The 23,016-nt window shown below is 43.8% G+C and overlaps 1 protein-coding gene across 1 annotated transcript in view; it reads right to left on the bottom strand.

The window, feature by feature from the left end:
* LOC128733890 (cell adhesion molecule Dscam2) overlaps positions 1-23,016 on the bottom strand; it is a 115,145-nt gene that overhangs the window by 52,078 nt on the left and 40,051 nt on the right. The window lies entirely within an intron of this gene.

Below are 23,016 nucleotides of genomic sequence, written 5' to 3'. Positions count from 1 at the left end.
TCATCTAGGTGACAAATGTCACCTGATTCGTGGTGACTCCAAATAGTCACGTCACTCGCCTCGCAGAATAATGGTGATTTAGTTTTAGATCCTTGATTTGTAACCCAATCCTCCTAGTCTCTGTTTTTAGTCTGGCATAGATTACCTCCGCCGTCCCAATAAGGTTTCTAGTAATGATGCCGAGGTCGTCTGCGAAGCGTGTCGAGCGTTCCCGAAACACGCACGTAACACATCACTTACTCCAAGGTAGCTTTGATCATCCGCGTCAGTTTATCCGGAAAACCGCACTCGTGCATTATCTGCCAGTTCGCGCTCGACTGTATCGTATGCTGCTCTGAAATCCACAAAAATATGATGCGTGGGCACTTCTACTTCCGACATTTCTGGAGGATTTGTCGAAGAGTACAAATTTGATCCGTAGTAGCACAGACGCCCATAAAGCCCACCTGGTACTGCCCTACGAATTCTCTTGCTATTGGGGATGGATGACGTAAACAAATCTGACAGAGCATCTTGTAGGCGGCGTTGACCACCGTAATGCCTCGGTAATTAGAGCGGCTAGATCATCCATTTTGTAGATGGGACAAAACACACCTTTCATCCACTCCTTCTGTAGTTTCTCCTACTCCCAAATCCTTGAAATTATCCAGTGAAGTGCCGTTGCGAGCGGTTCTTGGACATTTTTGTAGAGTTCTGTCTGGAGGTTCTCCTTTCAGGCCGCTCTAATATTCTTCAGTTAACCGATTTCTCGCCGAATCTCTGCGAGATCGGAATCCGGCACGCTGGCTACCGTTCTATTCATGCTCGTAACTCATAGATCATTATGTTCCCATGAAAAACTGATCCACTGTCTTTCAAGCAGAAGTGTAACCAATTTAGAATGCGTCCATGTCTGCGTGAAGAAAAATTACCGACACGCAAACATTAGCATTTTCTCTGACAGTCAGGCAGCACTCAAGGCGCTAAAGGCCGCAATGTGTAACTTCAAACTGATGTGGGAATATATTGTTTCACTGCGACAGCAGATTCATAAGAACCAGGTCAATCTTTACTGGGTTCCGGGTATGTAGAATGTAGAATGAAGAAAATGAAAAAGCCGATTTACTGGCACAAAAAGGATCATCATCCACAAGATTTATAGGGTCAGAACCATTTTGTGCAGTGTCATCAGGTGCTATAAAAACGGAACTTGACGAGTGCGAAAAAAAGGGCCCTATTCTCACAGTCACTTCACCTCACCTCACTTCTTTCACTTTCCTGTCACCTCACCCAAAGTCACCTCACCTTACAGGCCCCATTTGATTTGTACAGTCACCCAGGTGACTGTGAGAATCGCAAATTGTCACCTCACCTAAAAAAATCTCGGTAAGGTGGGGTATGAAATGGAGAGAGTTACCTGGAAGGAGCGTCAAGCATAGCTCTCCCAAGCTCCCACCTGGCGCCTCCATGCAGATCTAAGTCAAATGATGACAGTCGATGGCCTTACCCGGAAATGCTTCATGTACTTACTGAAGCAGCTAAGCTAAGAGGTGCGAACTAGAGCGCCTGTTCTCCAGGTGAGGGGCGGCTCACACAGCGTCTGTCTCGGAATGGGTGGCTGAATATGAAATGCTGTATTCCGCAAGCTATACCTAAGATGGCAAACCCATCTGCGGGATGTAGGTATCGCGACCCCGGTGAGGTAGTATACCGAAAACCCCAATTACCACGAATTACCAAGAAATAAATTCAGGACGGAACAATCGGTACAGGACACGGCAAGGGACAAGGAAACGATTAAGGGATAATGACTGGAAACTTGGTACCTGGAATGTCCGAACTCTCCATGAACCGGCACGGGCTGGCTTGATTGCTCGAGAGCTGCATCAACTCGGAGTGGAGATCGCTGCTATTCAGGAAGTTCGGTGGCCAAATTCCGGAGAAAGGGAGCTCCGTGCAGTAGACCCTATTGCAGGCAGTTCTTCCAAGTACCACATCTACTACAATGGCGGCAAAAAAGCAGAACATGGAGTCTGCCTCCCAGTGTTGGGAAAACAAAAGCAACGAGTTATCCGGTGGAGGCCCGTAGATGACCGTATATGCGTATTGAGGATTAAGGGCAAATTCTTCAACTATAGCCTAATCAACTTATACGCACCGACAGATGATAAATCCGATGATGCTAAAGACGAGTTTTTCGACAGGCTTGAGAGGACCTATGGAGAGTGCCCAAAACACGAAAGCTCGCACTGAGAGGACGCTGCGTTTCAACATCTAGCGGTTAACGGCAGACGGCGTAGCAGTGGAGTACGCCAGGAAGCTTGACCAGCGAATCGCAGAACAGCAGGTAGAAGAAGAAGACATAAATGGGCTGTGGAGGCACATCCATGGTGCAATCCAAACAGCAGCGAGAGAGGTGGTAGGCACGACGCGTGGAAGACAGCGTAACAGCTGGTTCGATGCCGAATGCCAGAGAGTGACAGATGAAAAGAACCAGGCCAGGAGTCGCATGCTCACTGCGGCAACGCGTCAAAACAGAGAGAGATACAGAGAGACTAGAGTTGCGGAAAAAAGAATCCATCGTCTAAAGAAACGCGAGTACGAGGAGCACGTGCACGCCGTCGCAGAGGAGCGATACGCCAGCAACGACACACGGAGTTTCTATAAAACGGTGAGATGCAGGAATTTTGCCACGCCTGTGATGTGCAATGATAGTGCTGGCAACCTGCTTACCGACAAAACAGCGGTAGCAGCCAGGTGGAAGGAGCACTTTCAGACACTATTGAATGGTGAGGTAAATGCGGAGATCAGCACGGAAATAATAGAAATTGTAAGCGATGGTCAAGCTGTGGAGCCACCAACACAGGAGGAGGTTAAGAAGGCAATCAGTGAGCTGAAAAACGGTAAGGCTGTTGGGAAGGACGGTATCCCGGCTGAACTTCTAAAAGCGGGGAGCGAGCAGCTGTACGAAGCAATCCACCGGATCATTGTCAGGATCTGAGAGGAAGAACAAATGCCGGAGGAGTGGTTGGAAGCCCTCATTTGCTCAATTTTCAAAAAGGGACATCGAATGGAGTGTAAAAACTATCGAGGAATTACATTGCTCAATTCTGCCTACAAGCTGCTTTCCCGTATCCTGTTCTGCAGACTGAGACCGTTAGCGGTGTCCTTCGTCGGCAAGTACCAAGCTGGTTTTCGTGAGGGTCGCTCCACGACGGATCAGTTGCTAGACAAGTTCCGGGTGTACAACTTGCAGACACACCATCTGTTTGTGGACTTTAAAGCGGCGTACGATTCAGTTAAACGAAATGAGCTGTGGCAGATAATGCTAAAACATGGTTTTTCGACGAAACTAGTTACTCTGATTCGTGGGACGCTGGACGGATCCAAATCATGTGTTAGAATAGCGGGACCTCAGCTGCTTTCATAACGTTGGATGGACTGAAGCAAGGGGATGCACTCTCTAACCTGCTATTCAACATTGCCTTGGAAGGTGCATTACGAAGGGCAAACGTGGAAAGGAATGGAACTATCATCACGAAATCTCACATGCTTCTTGGTTTTGCGGATGACGTCGTTATTATCGCAATTAACCGTAGAGCAGTGGAAGAGGCCTTCAGACCCTTTAAAAGGGAAGCTGTGAGATTGGGACTTACCATTAATACCGCCAAAACGAAGTACATGGTTGCTGGTATGGAACGTGAGAGCCCAAGTGGTGTTGGTGCCGAGGTGGAGTTAGATGGGGAACGATATGAAGTAATGGAGGAATTTATATACCTTGGTACACTCGTGACATGTGGCAACAATGTAAGCCGCGAAGTGAAACGACGAGTTGCAGCCGCGAATCAGGCTTTCTACGGATTACGTAGCCAGCTGAAGTCCCGTAGTTTGCAAATTCGCACAAAACTGGCGCTCTACAGAACACTAATCCTCCCGGTGGCCCTTTACGGACACGAATCATGGACGCTAAAGGAAGCTGATCGGCGAGTGCTTGAGGTTTTTGAGCGTAAAATTATGCGATCTATACTTGGTGGAAAATGGAGTGTGGCGCAGACGCATGAATCACGAGCTGTACCAAGTATACAAATATGCTGATATAGTGAAGGTAGTGCAATGTGGCAGGCTGCGGTGGGCTGGACACGTGGCCAGAGTGCCTGATGAAAGAGTAGCCAAAACTATTTTCAGCAGAGAACCAGGAAGAGACCGTAGACTCCGAGGCAGACCCCGCGCCCGGTGGGTGTGTGCTATCGAAGACGATGCACGTTCAGCTGGTGTTCGTGGGGATTGGAGAACGGCAGCCCAGGACCGACGGTACTGGAGGACCATAATTCGTTCGGCGCAGGATCGGTAACGGACCGTTGCCACTAAAGTAGAGTAAAGTAAGTAAGGTGACTGTGAGAATAGGGCCCAAAATAAACTGGAATGGCATAAACTGGTAGTCGCCGGCAACGATTCCTGTAACGGCCTCTGTCGGTGAAACCGAATGTGGGAGAGAATTTTGTAAGCCGATTTGAGGAAGGTTATACTTCCATAGTTGCTACTATCGAATAGGTAGACTTTTCAAATCAATTGCGTAAATCAAGAACCTCGCTATAACCCTTCTTGATCGACTCGACGCTGATTTGGAATCGTTAAAAATGTGGTTTTCAATCTGATCAACGCAGACTACCATTCAGGAAGCATACTTCTTCAGGAACCTTTAAGTGAACTGTTTTGCAAGATACACGGCGCGGCCAGGGCCATGGGTCTACTACGAGGTGACAAATATTTCGGCCAAAACTTCATGTTTTCCATCAGCCATCGTTGGGTCCGATTTGTCGTGTGACATGTGTGCCTGTTTTAGGACAACGTTTCGATCTTTAGAGAGTGGTCTTCACCCAGGGAAGCACTTGATCCTTCATAATATCAATATTCACTTCGGTATTGATTTTAACACCAGCATCATGAACATGAGCGAAATTTCCTGTTTTTTTGTAAGAAAATGGTAGTTGTTTTTTTAATAATAAATCAATGTAAGGTCGCTGCAATATTATGCAAATTATTGTTTGTCCAAAAAGTAAACATGAATTTAATAATACTTACACTGGGATCTGAAAGAAACATGATTAGTTTACAAAACACAAACAAACGAAGAACTAAAATCTTGCTCATCCAATCGGATACCTATAAACTGGAACCGGAAAAGCCTGCCCGTTGCACAGACCAACGAAGGTAGAATCGACGGCGGTTTCCTTTACTTCAAACTTACTGGCTACCCTAGGTTTAACCGAGCCAACAGGCTCTACGCAAAGAAAGCAACAATGTGATGAGAAGTGCGACGCAAACCAAAGTGTGATTTGCTCTGAATGTCGGAAAGGTGTTGGGCGGTAGAAAATTACCTAAAACTTGGCATCGGATACGATTGACCTAGACAGAGAATCGCAAAATCTCGACCAAGTCGGACTTTCATTTCCTGCAGCAAACCACCGGATATTTTCGGAGCGACACTTCCAATGGGTTCTATTGATTTAATTAACGTAAGGAAAAAATTAAGCTCAAACTACATTCTGAGAATAAGAAATTGCCTGAATGTTTGAGACCCAGAACCTTAATTACTGCAATGAGGATTTTACCTAAAACTTGGGGTCGGGTAGGACTGTCCCAGGCAGAGAATTGCAAAGTCGGCGTGCAATCGCACATTCAAGTCTTGCAGATGGTGTCCGGAAATCTTCGGAGGCACACTACCGACCGGTTCTGTGACAAAACAATTGAAACATTTCATTCTGAGTTAACCCTATTGCGGTGAAATTGCAAACAAATTGCCTGAATGTTGAGATAAAAAACTTTTGTGATTACCTAAAAACAGGCATTGGAAAGGCTTGCGCGGGACACAGCATAGCGAAACTTTCGCGAGATTTAACTAAAGTTTCCTGTAGCCGACCTCCGGAAACCTTAGGAGCAACGCTGCCCACCGGCTCTGCACAATAGAATGAGGTTGAAAATAGTATTATATAAGACTGATGATACTTTTCAAACAAACAAAAAATGTTGCCGAATGTTGGAATGATGCTAAATATTTAGATTCATGATAACTCTAAACATTGTGATTTTATGATGCGTGTTCTCAAAAAACTGGCCAATTAAGCAAAACAATCGTAACTTAAAGTCAGTTGATTAACCATGTTTCGTACGTTACCTGTCGCCAATAGTAGAAATATTTCGTTTTTTTTCAGCCAAATATGTTTCATTTAATTAAAAAAATTAAATAGGAGTTTTTTTCTTTCTACAGACAGGTAACTACGTTCGTCATGGGCAAATAAGTCACAATAGAATAGGTACAAATTCAGCTTAAGAAGCACAATCAACAATCACCTGAAGGCCGGTGTTGGATAGGCTTGACCAAGACAGAGAATGGCAAAATCCTGCGCATTGTTTACACTCATTTCCTGAAGGCGGTCCCCGGAAATTTTCGGTGCAACACTGCCGACAGGTTCTGATAAAAAAGAAGAGAAAAGAGAAAGAGATATTGCTTTTAGGATATGAAACGGTTCATTATACTAGCTTTTCTTAATTTTTTTTTGTGTATGATGATAGGCGATAATTTTGATTAATTTATGCTGCTCAAAAGTGTGCCCTCTGCCTGATTCACGTCCTATCCAATAAAAGCCTACCGGTGATCGGTGATCAATGGGGCTTCATTGTCGGAAATTTTGCGTTTTTTTTGGGTGTGAGATTTATGATGAAGGTGGGTGGGTGGTTGTGGAAGTGCACTTGATGATCGCTTACCTCATGATCGGAACGGGAAATGCCTGAGCCTGACAGAGCAATGCAAAGCTACTGTTGGCCGGTTTCTCGAAGATGCTGCCCTTCGATTCGGAGGAAAATGTTGGCGGTTTCGAGCCAACGGGTTCTGTGCGTGGATGAAATATTATGGACAGTTATTGTATCTCTCGTGCGTGAGTTGTATACATGATGGTTGCCTGACTGTTGGGAGGTGTGAAATGATTCGACTGTAGATTTTTGGTAGAACGTGTGTACGCGGGAATATAAAGGCGAAATTGACGTTTATTGCTGATTCTAATTTCAAGAATCCTACCGCAAAACAATCATCTGAAAGGCATTCGAGCCCAATTATATTTTGTCATACAGGAAACACTAAGAATTGTTTTCAATTAGAATTGAAACATAAAAAACGTACGACAGACACAAATTCTTTTACCTGACACGCACGATAGACGTAAAAGCCGAAATATGCTTGGAATTCGTTCGTTCATAATAAAAGCATTGTCGGGTGTCGTAATCAACGATGATAAGAAAAACCGTTATGCTTTAAAGTAAACAGAATTGGTGGCAGACAGTTAGATGTCTCCTAATCTGAATAAAAAAACGGCACGACAGAGGGGACAACTCCGGCAAATTATCTGAGCTGCTGTTGAAGTTTACACCGCTAAACCAACAACTCCAATGAAGAGTACATAGGGAGAGAGAGAAAATGCAACTTGATGGTTCATAGTACATTGTTTTGGTGAAAAAATATTTTTTCGAATTATCTTAAATCTTTTCACGTAGAAATTTACCCCCTCCTCTGGTAGACTAACCTGGTTATTGGCACCGGAAAAGCTTGCGCTTGACAAAACAGCGCAAAGCTGCTATTGCTGGGCCGCCTGAATATGCTACCCATTGAATCCGAGGAAAAAGTGGGAGCTTTTGATCCAATGGGCTCTGTCAACGTTTAAATATACGTTTAAATAAAAATCTAATCTAGTTCATATCGAGACACCAAACAAATTTCTGAATGTTCTTTAGATGATGGGTATCACAATTGACTGAGTAGAGTTTACCTCGTCACCGGAACCGGATACGCCTGTGCCTGACAGAAAAGAGCCACGGTGGAATTGCTAGGTTTCATGAACATACTTATTTTAGAATCGGTAGAAAAGGTCGGTGGTTTTGAGCCAATCGGTTCTGTAAATTATAAATAAAGCCGAATTTTTTCTGTAGTTTCTGAATTTTTACCGGATGAAATTGCCTGAATGATTGATCGATAGCGCTTAAGTAGGTACCTGAAAATTGGAACCGGATATGCCTGGGCCTGACAGAACAACGCCAGAGTTCGATTACTGGCTTCTACAAAGGAACTGCTCCGGGCAGTTGATGAGAACGAAGGTGCCTTCGAACCGATTGGTTCTGTTCAAATAAACGAAAATACATTTTAAACATTCTATAATCGAATAGGAACAAATTGCCTGAACTGTTGTTAAAAATGAAAGGTTCAACCTTAACCACCAGTATACCTTGTGATGGGAACCGGAAAAGCTTGCGCCTGACAAAATAATGCGAACGTCGTATTGCTTGGATACTTGAACGATCCACTGAGAAGTGCGGATGGAAACGTTGGCGCCTTAAGTCCAATAGGTTCTGCGGAAAGAACGATTTAACCTGCTAAAGTAAAACTATCTCATCAACCATCAAATTGCCTAGAATGTTGGAATAGCAGCGGTGTAAAGGTCTATACCTGGTAATCGGAACCGGGAAAGCCTGTGCCTGACAGAACAATGCAATCGTGGATGTACTCGGTAATTTGAAAGAACTGCTCAACGCTGCCGACGGAAATGATGGTGCTTTCGATCCGATTGGTTCTAGGAAATAGATTCAAATAATTTTTTGTTTAAAGTGCCTGGAGCCAAGCCTGATTTGCCAAATTGCCTGATTGTATCCCCCACAGTAGTATAGAAGTGCTGCACATACCTCGTAATGGGAACTGGGAATCCTTGTGCCTGACATAATAGAACAATACTGGAATTGCTTGCCTCTACAAACGAACTGGTTCTCGAAGCGGATGAGAAGCTGGGCGCCTTTGAACCAATGGGTTCTACAAACAGAAATTAAGTGTCTAAGATAAAGGACCATGTGGAACTTCGCAAACAAACTGCCTGAATTTGATACGTGTTCATTATCCATTTGAAACTAGCTTGTCTTATAGGTGACTTTATCTTTCCCCATGACTTTCATTTACGACGAGCGTATCTACCTGGTAATAGGAACTGGAAATCCCTGAGCTTGACACAGAAGAGCAAAAGTTGAGTTGCTTGGCTTCTTAAACGAGCTGGTACTAGAATCGGATGGAAATGTAGGAGCTTTGGATCCGATCGGCTCTGTTAAGTTGATAAATTAGGTTAGAATGCGCGTTAAAACTACTTTCACACAAACTGCCTGAATGTTGAGAAAGGCGTACCTACATTCTTTGAATGACCAAAGCACTGTTTACCAAATTTGAAAAACAAAGTGAACACTAGTTGATGTAACGTTTTACGCCTAGGTAAAGGTAAAGGTCCTTTGGATTCGAATTCGGTATTAATCGGCTAGAATTAATCGGTTCTATTCCGGGGATTTCCTAGCTTAGCAAAATACAACGAATTACGAATCTAATAGCATGGTTCAAATGTCCCTACTATCGTCTAATTTTTGTCTTAATCTAAGGATACTATACACACCTATAATTTCATTTCTTTCTTCCATCATTTGCTTCGTCTATTGTAAAGATTGCTGTTATAAAAAGTTATTCATACGTCTGACTTCATTATAAGCAGACATCTTAACCATAAAAAGACAGAGACATCTGCTTCTCAGAACGACAAAGTGCTTTTGTTTTCTGTTCAACCATTTGCTCTGTCTCCGAATGATGCATGAATACTGTTTTCTCTTACAACCACTTATCTTGCGTAGAAAGCGCGCAACTATAAGCAGAGCTAATCTTTTCTTTGCATACTGCAGACTAGAAACTATTTGTTCAAGGGATTTATAAGGACTGAAACGATTTACTCCGTGACTATGAAAGCATGCACTCGGTAGTGCTCCGGCAGAAAAAGAAAGATGAAACACAACTGACGATCATTCGGGGGCAGAGCAAAGCAGAAGAACAAAAATTTGTCGCATGTCCGAGAAGGTAACATTCGACTTAAAGAGAGTAAATCGATTCGTCTTCTGCACTTTGCCAGTAAAACACTGAGAATTGAGATTATTCTCAGAGCTCGACATGAGCCTAATTATAAGCCAAGACAAGACAAGACACTCGGTTGATCTAAGATTTTCACATCAACCGATCACAAAATGTTGCACGAATAGAATCGCATGGAAGAGATCATAATTCAATAAAAAACAGAGAAAATTGACAAAAAAATAAGATACTGTAAAATCTACACGATCTCTCAACTTCGTTCTATCATGATCAGGGCTTTAACCGATCGTTTCTTCTATCCCAGCCGCACCACCGCGTATTCAGATTCTCACCGTTCGTTTAGTGGTGGAACGTGGAATACAAACGCTTTGCATAATATAACCAGCAGTTCGCTCAGTCATACCTCCGATTGTACAGCAGAACGAATGTGTTCTGATCTTACATTTTCTTTTCGCTCAAGTTTCTTTAACCGTTTGGAGTAGCGAATGACTGCAAGATAGTCAATTGACTGGCCGTCACCACAGTTTCGAAAAGAAACCGCGCTATGTATGATGCAATACTACCAAAAACAACCACTACATATGCGTGGAAGAAGTCAGTCGGACTGACGCCGAACGACAAACTTTTACAGTGGTAGTCGATTTGGAGACAAAAAGAGAAACGAAAAAATTAATTACGTTATGCTCTCAGTCAATTGGCAGTGTACGCTCCTAAATATGAACTCAAACCGGGAGAACGCCTGTTGGCTTCTCTTTAAAGGCCACATGGATTGTAGGCGGCAGTCTTCGCAAGCGGCAGATTGACTGGATCCAAAAACAGGCAAATGACCGTGTTCGAAACGCAAGTTGAATGCAGGAATCGTACGCATTCACGCAATCACAGTGCAGGTCATGATCGCAGAATCATTGTTAGAAAGATTTCCGTCAAGTCCACGCAAAAACCCAAGGCCAAAACCAAACTCTAGCCAAAGGGGTCCTAGGGTAGACCCATGCTCAAGTCCACGTCTAAGTTCCGATCTAAGCCTAAGCCCAGGTGCAAACTCAAGTCCCGTTGCAAAAGACCTCTCAAATGTAGTCTACGTAAATCATGCGGTCTTGCCCAGACCCTCCTATTGTAATACCACATGTCGAACCACATTTACCGTGATAACATCAATCTGATCGTCAAAATTTAGATAAGTTTGATAAATACATTTGATATTTGTATTTAGATGGCCAGTTTTTTATGGCTTTTTATGGCGACCTTAAACGTGCCAGAGGCAATCGCCAACAAGATGTTGGCGTCTGGCAAAATTAAGGTAGGATGGTCAGTGTGTACACTGGTGTCGAAACGGCGTATCGAACGCTGTTTCAGGTGTATGGGCTTTGGCCATCGGGCGGCCAAGTGTAAGGCCCCCGATCGGTCCAAGCTGTGCAGGCGGTGCGCCGAAGATGGCCACTTCGCCAGGGGATGTAGCAAACCCCCCAGGTGCATGCTCTGCACAGTCGATGCGGGAAATAAGCATGCCACAGGTGGCCCACTGTGTGCGGCTTATAGGCGGGCATTGCAACGATAAGGGTGCAGGTTATACAGATTAACCTAAACCACTGTGAAACGGCACAGGAGTTGCTTTGGCAAACGGCAGCCGAGACGGGGTGCGATATTGCCATTATCGCGGATCCCTACCGGGTCCCCCGTGGAGGCGCTAACTGGGTTATCGATAAGGGTCGGATGGCAGCGATCGCCGTGATGGGTAGATACCCGATCCAGGAGGTGGTGTCGTCCGACCAAGAGGGGTTCGTGATCGCGGTGGTCGATGGCGTCTGCATCTGTAGCTGCTACGCTCCACCTAGGTGGTCGCCGGAGCAGTTTGACCGGATGCTAGACGTGCTCACCGACGAACTCACGGGCCGCAAGCCCGTTGTCATTGGAGGAGACTTCAATGCTTGGGCTGTCGAATGGGGTAGCAGGTGCACTACTCCGAGGGGGCAAAGCTTGCTGGAAGCTCTGTCCAAGCTAGATGTAAGTCTGGCTAACGTGGGATCCGTCAGTACCTTTTGTAGGGGGGGTACAACAATCGATCATCGACATCACCTTCTGCAGCCCAACGTTGCTTGCCAACATGGGCTGGAGGGTGTCAGATGAGTACACGCATAGTGACCACCAAGCTATACGGTACACGATTGAACGACGGGCGCTACGGCCACGCGGGGCGAAGTCGACAGGGAGGAGGTGGAAAGTGAAGGCCTTCGACAAAGACCTGTTCGTTGAAGCACTCAGTGCAGAGAGCACCCGCTCGAACCTGAGTGCTCGTGAGCTGACCAACGTCCTAGTATGGGCATGTGATACCACTATGCCTAGGACGGGGCAACCAATGAACGGTCGTCGCTCGGTATACTGGTGGAGTGATACCATTGCCCAGCTCCGTTCCAGGTGCCACAGAGCGAGAAGGCTAGCGCAGAGGGCCCGGACCGATGCAGATGCTGAAGCTCGGGGAGTTGATCTTAGAGCGGCAAGGTCGGCGCTTAAGAAAGAGGTTAGGCGTAGCAAGAAATCCTGTTTCCAGGAGCTATGTCGCGATGCGGATTCAAACCCCTGGGGTGGTGCATACCAGGTGGTAATGAAAAAGATGAAGGGTACATCTGCGCCGCAGGAAACCTGCCCCCAAAAGCTGAAAGTCATCGTGGAAGGGCTCTTTCCGCAACACGATCCAGTTTGGTGGCCTCCGACCCCGTACGGTCAATCGAATGATGTCCTCACTCCGGTCACGAATGAGGAACTCATCGTAATTGCCAGGGGTTTGAAATCGAAGAAAGCGCCCGGTCCTGACGGGATTCCGAACGAGGCACTCAAAGCGGCTATCCAAGCGTATCCCGATATGTTTAGAGAGACGCTTCAGAGTTGCCTAGAGGTATGCGAATTTCCAGACAAATGGAAAGTCCAAAGATTGGTACTGCTGCCAAAGCCGGGGAAACCGCCTGATGATCCCTCGTCGTACAGGCCAATTTGCCTATTGGACACGCTAGGCAAATTGCTAGAGCGGGTAATCCTAAACAGGCTGACGCCTGTAGTGGAAAGTGATGTCGGACTGGCAGACACGCAGTTTGGCTTCCGTAAGGGGAAGTCCACTGTAGATGCCATAAAGTCCGTAGTGGAGAGGGCCGAGAAGCCTATGAAACGGAAAAGGCGAGGCGACAGGTACTGTGCCATAGTCACAATCGATGTCAAAAACGCCTTTAACAGCGCTAACTGGGGTGCAATTGCGGTAGCGCTGCATAGGATGAGGGTACCGGATCATCTATGCAGGTTGCTTAAGAGTTACTTCGAGAACCGGACGCTAGTGTACGACACGGCGGACGGGGCGAAGAGGTACAAAGTGACAGCGGGTGTTCCACAGGGTTCGATTCTCGGCCCCACGCTTTGGAATGCCATGTACGATGGGGTGCTGAGGCTCGAACTACCCACTGGGGTCGATATCACTGGCTTCGCCGATGATATCGTCCTTACAGTGGTAGGCGAGTTTCTGGAGGAGGTGGAAATGCTGGCATCAGACGCCATAAGCATAATAGAGGGTTGGATGGCGGGCGTCAATCTGCGATTGGCCCACCATAAGACGGAAGCTGTGATGGTCAGCAACCGAAAGTCGGCCCAAGAGGCAAAAATAATCGTGGGGGGACAGGTGATTGTCTCCAAACGAAGTGTGAAGTACCTGGGTGTCATGACAGACAACAGGCTGAACTTCACCAGTCATGTGGATTATGCTTGTGGTAAAGCGTCAACGGCGGTCACTGCTCTGTCTAAGATCATGCCGAACGGCTACGGTCCTAGCAGCAGTAAGAGACGCCTGATGGCCAGCGTTGCCATGTCGGTGCTACGATACGGTGCACCGGCGTGGGCCCCGGCTTTGGAGAGTAAGCGCAATCAGGCATGCCTGAACAAGGTGTTCAGGCTGTTAGCCTTGCGCGTTGCGTGCGGCTACCGTACCATATCGTTGGATGCGATTGGGGTTATTGCAGCCATGATTCCAATATGCATACTCCTAGGTGAGGATATCGAGTGCCATAGGCAGAAGAACGTCAGGGGCGCTAGGGACAGAGTTAGGCTGGACTCTATTAGGCGTTGGCAGGCGGAATGGGATCGCACCGACCATGGTAGGTGGACCCATAGGCTGATCCAGAACATATCGTCCTGGATCGGCAGAGGTCATGGTGAGGTAAACTTTTTCCTTACCCAGTTTCTGTCGGGTCATGGATGCTTTAAGAAGTATCTACATACGCGCGGGCGGGTAGATTCACCCTTTTGCCCCGTTTGCACGGTAGCCGAGGAAACGGCGGAGCATGTGATTTTTCACTGCCCGCGGTTTACGTCCACTCGGCAGGTGATGCTTGCGGTCGTTGGAGAAGACACCAACGCCGACAACATCGTGCAGAGAATGTGTGCTGAGCAGCGTGCATGGGGTGCCGTCGATAGGGCGGCAACCGCGGTGATAACGGAGTTGCAACGGCTAGAACGTTTGCAACGACAGGGCCGACATAGCTTGCTAGGGTCAGTAACGGGCTGATTGGGCAGCCCAGGCCCTAGGTGAAGGGTAGTGGCGGTATGAAATGGCAAGGGTGCTGTGTGGACCCACACACGCAACGGACAAGTCGGAGTGCTTCGGCACGTCCTCCCTCCTGAAGTAAAACCTAACGGTAGTTCCGGGAGGGGTTCAGGAACGGGCAGCAGGAGAGTTTTTAGTAGGTAGGCGCATGTTGGCACCATGTGAATCCTATTCGGCACCGTGAAGGTGCTGTCTATGAAGATTTTCTCCCTGCATAAACAATACAAAAAAAAAAAAAGTTCCGATCTAAGCCTAAGCCCAGGTGCAAACTCAAGTCCCGTTGCAAAAGACCTCTCAAATGTAGTCTACGTAAATCATGCGGTCTTGCCCAGACCCTCCTATTGTAATACCACATGTCGAACCACATTTACCGTGATAACATCAATCTGATCGTCAAAATTTAGATAAGTTTGATAAATACATTTGATATTTGTATTTAGATGGCCAGTTTTTTATGGCTTTCATTTTTTGATCTGTAAGTTCGACACACATTTCTTCGATATTCAACGGTGGTCCAACTTACACAACATGGCTCGACCTAACCAACAATTTTACTCGTTTTATAATTGCCTAAAAGTTTATAATTTTTCATGCAATCAGTCCCTGGTTTTCCCCAAAATAGAGCTTATTTAAAAACCTTTGTAGCAATATATTTGGATTGCCAAAGGTCGCTTTGATACGGAATTTATGAATAAACGCCCAAAAGTGAGTCGACCACTGCGACATTCCGTTATGTCTTGGAAAAATTGATGCAAACCTTGCTTTCTTGGTAGCTGCCAACTGACAATATTGATAAATTTTAGAAATACTTGCCGAATTTTAATTAAAAATTTACTTTTAACACTTCCTCCAGTTGTCTACTGCCTATAAAAACCTGGAAATCGGGAATCCTCAGGGATGTTTTAATTACTCTGATAAAACCTGGAATTCTCAGGGAATTTCACCCCACCTCAGGGATTTTTTAAACACCACGGCGAATTTTAGAATTAGCCGCAATGGGGCACGCTATGTCCGAAAGCAATTATTGTTTAACTTTTATGCACCTCAGATTTTTCTTCACAGGATGTTAGTATTGGTCAAAACAATTAATTTGGAGAAGGTCTTGAAATATTCTATCTTGGGTTTTTTACAAAACTCAATTTTCAAGGTTATATAGGGGTCATTCCCTCTCAAATGATCATATCCGTTGTAATCGACCACCTCCGATTTCAACAAAATTTGGTATAATTGCTCATTCCGACCCCACATTCGATTTCCCAAAGTTTTGTACAGATTGATCAACCCTCCTTGCTGTGACGCTTCTCCAATTTTCTTAGATTTTCGAAATAACTCATTTTTCATTGCATGTCACTGCAAGGGGGATTGATCGATCCGTACAAAACTTTGGGCAATTGAATGTGGGGTCAGAATAAGTAATTATAAAAAATTTGGTTGAAATCGGTGGTGGTCGATTACAACGGATATGATCACTTGAGAGGGAATGACCCCTATATAACCTTGAAAATTGAATTTTGTAAAAAACCCAACATAGTCTTTATAGGTTTGCTGAATAACAGTCAGGCTTCATTTTCGGTTTTTTGCTCAGTTAATGCTCATTTGATTACAGCACCTTAGCAAAACAGAAAAAGTAATGTAAGGGACAATTGTAGAGTTAATTATTATCTACAATATTGTTAAAGAAAGTATAGTTTTATCTTTTGTATTTACGGAGCGATGGGGCTGCTACCCTATTGATAACCAAACGAGCGCTCTTTTCTAACTCGCGCTTTTCACGCGTTCTTGTTCTAACGTACACGTTGGCATAAGCATCCCTTTATTCATGCACTGCGACCAGTTTTTGCGAGTGTGTATTTAGCCACGGTCGTCGCTCTCGCTCGTCATTGCGGTCCGAGCAACTGATATCGATCACACGCGAGGGCTCGTACTTCCACCCGCGTGCAAAATCGAGGACGTAAGGTGAAAAAGAAAAGAAAAAGTAATGCAAAATCTGTAAGGCTATGCAAAAAGACACTACGAGGCTGTGCGATCGCGAGTGTGTAGGTAGCAGAATATCTGCACACAGCAACGGCGGTTGTTTGTCGTACGCTTGCGTCAGTGGCATAAGCGTTGGGTGCCATGCGTCTCATATTCGTTCGTTCGTTCGTTCGTTCAATCACATTCTTGCTATATTCCCAAGCAATGATAACGATGATTGGGTCAGCAGTAATTAAGCTTTGGTTGGATCGGTATTATTTCCAAACATTGTTCCCTTAATCGGTCATGGTAAAATTTAAGAGTCGCTAAAGCTGCGTTCCAGTTATCTAAATAATTGGTGCAATTTTACAATTAATTTATAACTAAAACACGAGCATGCCACCGGCAGCACCCGAAGACAACATGTACCTGGTAATCGGAACAGGAAATGCCTGTGCTTGACAAAACAGTGCTAAACTGACGTTGCTCTGCTTGACAAAGGACAGCGTTTTGGACTCAAAATTGAACGTCGGAGCTTTAGAGCCTATGGGTTCTGCGAAAAGGACAATAAACAATACGACCTATGAGTGCACGACGTCTGATAAGAACCTGAATGCTTGGATGATGGGATTTGGATTGAATACTGTTGGGAAAATACTTTACCTCGTTATTGGTACCGGGAAAGCCTGTGCCTGACAGAACAATGCCAAACTGGTATTGCTTGGCTTAACGAACGAAAGCGTTTTGTAATCGAAGTTAAACGTAGGGGCTTTCGAACCAATGGGTTCTAAAAGAAGGTACTCATTGAAAAAGTTGTTTACTCGGAAGTAACCTGTATGCCAGAATGGGTACTCTAGAGTGCGTGTAATACCTTATTAGCGGAACTGGAAACGCCTGAGCCTGACAAAACAACGCAAGACTGTGGTTGCTTTGTTTCACATACGTGCTACTACGAGCGTCGTTGGAAAAAGTGGGCGCCTTCGATCCAATCGGTTCTGATAATAAGAAAACAGAAACACTGACGTCGGTCAACTATAATTTCAAAAAACAATTGCCTGAAAGGTGGGGAAACAAAAGATACCTTGTGATTGGAACCGGAAAAGCCTGTGCCTGACAAAACAGCGCTAAGCTGGTATTGCTCGGCTTGACATATGTGATGCTTCTCGCATCCGAGGGGAATGTTGGCGGTTTCGATCCAATCGGCTCTGGAAAATGGCCAATTTAGTTGAACTAATTCACGCCACAATCAAACTAATTGCCCGAGTTGAGATGACCTTGTGATGCAATTTCAATATTTACATTCTGCTTCTGTCGTGCAATTGCAAAACTAAACTTCTTACCTAGTGATGGGAACTGGAAATGCCTGAGCCTGACAGAAAAGTGCCAAACTAGTATTACTGGCCTTCGTATAAGATCTACTGTTTTCGTCTGAAGGGAAGGTAGGCGCTTTCGATCCGATTGGTTCTAGGAAGAAATTACAGTGCATAACTCATCCGATACAGAACGAAATTGCCCAAATTCATGAGAAAGGGTACCAACAAGTTGATAGTTATTGGATCGAGATAAGTTTAAATTAGTGTTTGCTTTACCTGTAAATTGGTACGGGAAATGCCTGTGCATTGCAAAGTAGCGTTACATGAGACGTTTGAGCACAACTAACGACAAACTGGGAGGCTGCATTGTTGAAGGCAGGAGCTTTCGATCCGATGGGTTCTAAGAAAAACCGTGATAACAGCTATCGCTAATTAATTCGTAGTTGAATGCAACCAAATTTTAACCATGGTAAGAACACCCTGTGTAACCCGGAAAAAACTGAAAACTCTACCTGAATATCGCAACGGGATATGCCTGAGCCTGACAGAGTAAGGCAACACTACTATTTATGTTGGCATCCACGTAGTTCATCGAATTGGTTGCGAAAGATGGTGCTTTGCTGCCGATTGGTTCTGCGTACGTATAGGTGGATATTTGTAAATTCAACATAAATTAAGTATGTATAAATTAAATCGGAACAAACCGATTGCCTGAATATTTAAGAAGCAAATCTGAGTACCATTGCTGAAGATTTTAAACCAAATTAAAACGACAGAATATCCATTCGATGGTTGCGACTTACTTGAAAACTGGAACTGGATAAGCCTGTGCCTGACAAAGCAGAGCAATGCTTGAATTGATGTCCGTATCTAAGTAGGTCATAATGTTGGATCCAAAAGAGGGAGCTTTACTACCGATTGGTTCTGTTGTGAATCGACGTCAAACAAAGAAATTTAATTTTTTACCGGTGTATCCCAACTCAATTGATGTACCAAAAATGCCTGATGTGGGGAATAGGACACCGTACAGAACTCCACTGTTCACTTACTTGAAAACAGGAACGGGAAATGCCTGCGCCGGACATAGAAGAGCAAAAGTTCCATTTACGGCAGTTCTAACAAAGGCCATTGAATCCGAGGAAAGCGAAGGTGACTTACTTCCAATTGGCTCTGCAAATTGGAACAATGTTCGGATGGAAATTTACTCTACGTTTAAACTACTGGTACTGATACTAAACAAACAACCTGAACGTTACTGATGGGATGGGTATGAAATCAGACAACGCATTCTAGCCGAATCAAACATACCTGAAAACAGGTGTTGGATAACCCTGAGCTTGGCACAGCAGAGCAATATTACTGTGTGATGGAGTTACCATTATGGTGATTACCGTCGTAGCAAATGAAGGCGCTTTACTACCGATAGGTTCTGAAATTAAAGTAGTCATTCGTTTGAAAAGTGGGTGGATCTTTGAGCCTCTCATTCACAGTTGAAAAAGGGAACCCTGAAGTTGCTACTTTAAACGAATCTGTTATGATGTTACATTATTTATTTGGAGACAACTGCTCTATTCTTCAAATTTGAGGAATCGCAGCGGAAGTAGATCGAAAGGTCCTAACTTACTACTTAATTTATTCAAAATAGAAAACCAGCACAATGGAATTCACAAATCATTTTGGGCAACCTAAGACGCGAAAATTATTCTTGACCAAATTGTTAACGAATATGTTGTATACTAAAATCGCTATTTTTTAAAAACAGTGAGAGTAAGGAGAGCATAAGGTTGTTGAACTACACTTATCCATACCTAAAAATTGGAACCGGAAACGCTTGCGCCTGACAGGTCAGAGCAATGGTTGCGTTCAATCCAACACGGACTACCGCAATGGCTTCCGATGAAAAGGAAGGTGCTTTGCTTCCGATTGGTTCTGAAACAATAGTTGTTCACGCGTTAATGTCGTTCGCTTTATCTAGATTACATCTGAATTATGGGATAGGAAGCTGAATGCGATTCAAAATTGAATTGGTTCGAATTATTAAGTTCTGCCTTTACTCCATTGTTCTACGAATTTCGTGATTTAACGTTGAATACTCAACGTTCTTTGGATGCAAATAACGCTTTATTGAAGTAAATTGTTATTAATAAAATTGTATGAAATCGTAATAATCAGAAGAGCACTAGACATCGAAAGAGTATCTCAAAGTTATAGGTATAGGTTCCCTACCGTGCTCAGACTGGGGCACACTAGGTTACGTGCCCCACCTTCTAAATCTATAACAAGTTTAATGTAAAATTAAATAATTTTCCAATATGCAACCGGGAAGTCCGGGGTTGCCAACTCAATAGTCCGGTATTGAATAACAAGCGCTAAAAAAGTTAAGTGCGTTTAAATAGATTCTGCTTTAAGTTTAATTTTAATTTTAATTTTAAGTCCAATTTAAGTCAATTTTCAAGTACGATAGGATGGTAGCAACTGGCCGTGCAATTGTCCTGCACTCTAAAAGCTGGCTGCGAATTTTGTCGTATAAAAATAAAACAGAAGGTCAAGTTTCGGTAACGGAATGTAGCACCCAGGCTTTGGCTTTGCTTTTTTCAAGTACGATTTGGAGTTGGAATTCAAGTCAACATTCATGTCCAATCATAAGTTCATTTTCAATGCCCCATTTTAAAGCCAATTTCTCGTCTAATTCAAGTTCAATTTCAAGTTTATTTTCATAGCCAATTCCCAGTCTAATTCCAAGTCAAATTTCAAGTTTATTTTCAAAATCCAATTTAGTTCTGATTTCATGTCGCATTCTAAGTTCAATTCCAAGTCTAATTCTTTTCCATTTTCAGCTCCGATTTCAGGTCCAATTTTAAGTGCAATTTAATGTCCGATTTTTAGGCCAAATACAATTCTAATTTCAACTGCCATTTGAAATTCAATTGAGGTTTAATTCAATGACACATTTTAAAGCCTATGTCTAGTCTATTTAAATTTCCATTTCACTACCGATTTCAAGTCCAAGTCAAGTGCGTTTTCAGGGCTTATTGAGGTCCAATTTTATGTACATTCACAAGCCTAATTTGAAATCAAATTTCAAATTCAAAATCAAATTGTCCAATTTGTTGTCATGTTCAATAATCTATTTTGAGTCCAATTCAGAGCCTAATTTAATTCCAATTCAAGTCTAATTTTAATTTCAATGCTCCAATGTAATGTCAGATATTAGCTCCGATTTGAAGTACAACTTAAAGTTCGATTGTGGTCCAATTTCAAACCCAATTCAATGTCCCATTGTTAAGCCAATCTCAAGTAGAACCTAATTCTAATTTCAGCTGCGATTTAAAGTCTAATTTGAACTCCAATTTTATATCCGATGTGCAATCCAATTTCAAGTCAACTTCAATTCTGATTTCAAGTCTGCTTTCATGTCCACTTTCAAGCCCAATTTGAGCTCAACATCTAGGCCAATTTAATTTCAATTTATGTTCGACTCAAGTCCAATTGCAACTTCCAATTCAGGTCCAATTTGAAGTCCAATATTTACTGCACTTTTGAACCAATTTTAAAACAAAACGCCAAGTCATAATTCAAATCCAAATGCTAAGCTAATGTCTAATGTAAAGTTCAGGTTTAAGTCAGTTTGAAATCAAATCCAATTTAAATTTCCCGGGTGGGTCCAGACTGAAACACACATCCCTTCTTCTCTATAAAATTTAATGTAAAAAAATCCTAATAGTGGAATTCCGAACTTTGGAGCTGTTAACCTAATCGACCGGAAATTTTGCGATAAATAAATTAGTTACGTAAAAAACATGCGCTCTCTTGCGATTCCTTGGTAATTTTCTGGCCAAAACTTGCTTTTGAAAGTTCGGTTACCCACGCTCTGTTTTGGTCTAGGCACGCCAGTGTATAAGTCCTTTTGAAAAATTACGCGAGAGTAATTCTTTACTAGCGTCATATCTCTGGCAGCTGATTTCAATTTATTCCATCGTTTAAGCAGCAGAAAAAATCATATAAACTAAAGTTGCATTTTATTTTATTTTTATTTCACCATCTTCGACTACGTCGTACAGATTGTTTACTTAATAACTAATTTAAGCCTCGGATTCTACTACTAAACACATTTCTAGACAGAGTAAAATCGAACACATTACAAACATCGTTGAAGGAACGCAAGCAGACATTAAAACAATTATTCGCACCATAATTTGTTCTGTGGAATTGGATGGCCAATAACGGTGGATTCCGAAGCCGACGAGGAGGTACATTCCACGGTATCTGGTACAGGAGTTCCGGGCAATCCACATTGCCTGTTATTAGGTCGAATATAAATAGACGCTGCTGTTTGACGCGCCGGACTGCGAGTGTATCCAGGCTAATCAGTTGACAACGGTCTATGTAACTGGGAAGATTGACTGGATCATTCCACGGTAGCTGACGCAAGGCGAATCGCAAAAATTTTTTCTGAATTCGCTCAATCGCAAGGATCTGTGTTACGTGTGCAGGAGCCCAAACCGGGGAAGCATACTCCAAAATGCTACGTACGAGAGAGCAATATAGCGTCTTGAGGCAATAAACGTCAGTGAATCCAGACGCATGGCGTCGCATAAAACCAAGCACGATGTATGCTTTAGCAGTGACTCTACTTATATGCTCGTCGAACCTCAATTTAGAGTCAATAGTAACGCCTAGGTCGAGAATAGAGTTAACACGTTCCAGACAATCCGGTCCCATGCTGTATTGATGAAGAAAAACGGTGTTACGGCGACTGTATGATATTACTTTACACTTATTGCTGTTAACACGCATGCCGTTGTCACTGCACCAGACTAGCAGACGATTAATATCCTCCTGTAATGCGACACAATCGGCAGGGGCACCAATCACCCGAAAGATTTTTAGATCGTCGGCAAACGATAATTTCGATGATGACAGCAGCTCGACCAGGTCATTAATATAAATTATAAAGATGAGCGGGCCAAGCACACTGCCTTGAGGGACACCAGACGATATGTCAAATGTTCTGGAGCGCACGGAGTTCACTGTAACGAATGCTTTGCGATCGGATAAGTATGAGTAAAGCCATTCAGTAAACCATGAGGGAAATCCGATGTAGTTCAGTTTTTCAATAATGAGATTGTGCGGTACAGTATCAAAAGCTTTCGCAAAATCAAAATAGATAGTATCCACTTGCCGCTTAGCTTCTAGCTCACGTGATATCGCCGTGACGTAGCACATAAGATTTGATGTTGTCGAACGATGCTTCA

The sequence above is a fragment of the Sabethes cyaneus genome, chromosome 2 (assembly GCF_943734655.1).
Source record: "Sabethes cyaneus chromosome 2, idSabCyanKW18_F2, whole genome shotgun sequence".
Classification (NCBI taxonomy): domain Eukaryota; kingdom Metazoa; phylum Arthropoda; class Insecta; order Diptera; family Culicidae; genus Sabethes; species Sabethes cyaneus.
This window is presented reverse-complemented; position numbering and strand designations above follow the sequence as displayed.